The sequence below is a fragment of the Papaver somniferum genome, chromosome 11 (genome assembly GCF_003573695.1).
Source record: "Papaver somniferum cultivar HN1 chromosome 11, ASM357369v1, whole genome shotgun sequence".
NCBI lineage: Eukaryota > Viridiplantae > Streptophyta > Magnoliopsida > Ranunculales > Papaveraceae > Papaver > Papaver somniferum.
The window spans coordinates 124,810,730-124,812,932 of record NC_039368.1 but is presented as its reverse complement, the minus strand read 5'-3'; the positions used below and the strand labels follow the sequence as shown (position 1 = coordinate 124,812,932).

The following is a 2,203-nucleotide window of genomic DNA, read 5'->3' as shown; positions in this document are numbered from 1 at the left end:
CCACCAAAAGCAAGTGAGAATCCCCTTGTACTTTTGTACCACAAACATCAACATTTGTACCGCTCCAATCAGTGTTACGGCAACTAATAGTCGAACAAACAAAAAGCAGAGTGGTATATAGTCAATAATAACTCTATTCAGATTCAAGAACGAAAAGACACCATCTCGTGTTGTTATGTTTTCTTATATCGAAGGCCAATCTCTATTCTTTAGTCAATTTCCAAAAGAAAAGGGAATGGTACATCATCACTTTACCTGCAAGCTTAACTGTGAAGAGTCCAAAAATTTGTGGGCATATGCCTTGCAGTATCGCATTCCTTCCTGCGAAAGTTACGAGAGTGAAGTCCCAATCTGAAGTTAGAATTTATACAGTTTAAGAAATCTACTGATATAGTTCAGTGATTTTTTTCTTAGTTTGACAAGAGCTGACACGGACAAATGACTTCTCCTTTTCCCAAAGTAACACATTGCTTAGCACAAACAAAGAAGTCTAAAGTCTGCCTTTCAGTGGAGTGTCTTTGAAATCAATCCAAAACTGCTCAAACTTCTGTACAATATCATCAGGGACATCTATATTTGCTTCTCCTGAAAGGGCGAGAAGTGAATGTTAATGTTACAAGGACAAAAAATGGAAGTTTCATTAGCATTGCATTAGAAAATAAGTTAAGGAACCGTAGGCACCATGTTAGACTCCAAAGGAATAACTTTGCTACTGTAAGTATCTGCACATTCTAACAACAAATGCATGAAAGGATTTCACCCACTCGTCAAATGTAAGAAAATGTCATTCTAATCTCACATGATTAGCAACAAATAAAGGATCGAGGTCGCAGCGGACATCCTTCATATCTGATGACCATTTTGCTGTCAAGACCCCGTAACAATTACGTCATCTGGTGGAATAGGAAATCATGAAAACTTGTCAAAAGAAAATAAAGTTCCAAAACCCTCCAATGATATTAGCAGAGGGGCATAGACTATCACCATTGTATACAAGGACCTGAAACTGAAAAGCATCTGGGTTTCAAAAGATATTACCTCCAGCTTTAACAATGTCAACAAAATCATCCTTGAGAACAACCGGGATTGAGCGAGGTATAGAACCAAAACCCAAAACTTGTGTGCTCTATTGGATTTTGATTTCCTGGTAGACATGGCATACTATACTATCCTCAACAAACTGAAAACTTGTGCCTTCACAGGATTTCTGCCTCTGTCACAAACAAAAACACTTTGAGGACAACAACACAAGAAGGACTAAGCTATATCAATATCATCAAGCTTTACACAAAATATAGGTCCCATAAAGACACAATACCTTAGAATCACAAAACGATGGAAGCCGAATAGAATTTCCAGTTTCAAATTCAGGTATAACCGCGAACCTAAACAACCATTCTCATTAATCCAACAAATGGCGTATAACAAAACCAAAAACAGAAACATATCTAACAATCAAATAAATCTCAATCACCTGAATTTGCATTTGCGATATTCGTAATATCTTTCGCCTTCAACCATCTTAATAGATCCAGTCTTTGTAACAGTACCTTTAAGAGTGAGAAGCCTTTCCCCTATGTTTCACTCTAATTTTTCCAATACTTGGACAGGCCTCTACAAAACCATCAAATCACCCAATTAATCAATTGAAACCCCCATAAAACGAGTAAATTAAGAGTTCGGAATAGTTACAGACTTCAAACCTGGATTCTCCAGAATACCATCGATATTAATCCGAACATGAATCAATTCCTTAACACTTCCTCGTCCTTTCACAAAAATAGACCCCTGAAATTCAAAAAATAACAAAAGCAAACCTAAAATCCCTACATATTTGATCAGACAAACACTAAACGATATAGATTAGAGAGTCAGGGTTTTGGAACCTGAGATTGAGCAGCGCCGCGGTCAAATCTTGGTAGTATTCATTAGGTTCTGAGTGAATAATGTAAGATAGCTTGATATCGTAATCAATTAGCTCTGCAAAACTGACTCAAAGTAGAGAAATCCTTAAAACCCTAAACATTGGCAAAGATTTATAGAAAGAATTAGGGTTAGTGTTTTATTTTTCTTACTCGATGTGGATGGGGTAATGAAGTAAAGTATCTGGTGAAGAAATGATTGAGATGAGTTGATTAATATGGTTCTCGAGGAGAAATTTACAGAAATTATCAATATTTTCAGCTTCAGCTTCCATTTGGGG

The 2,203-nt window shown here is 36.6% G+C and overlaps 1 pseudogene; it reads right to left on the bottom strand.

The window, feature by feature from the left end:
* Positions 1 to 1,922, bottom strand: part of LOC113321294 — a 13,814-nt pseudogene extending 11,892 nt beyond the window's left edge.
* Between the last annotated feature and the right edge of the window lie 281 nt (positions 1,923 to 2,203).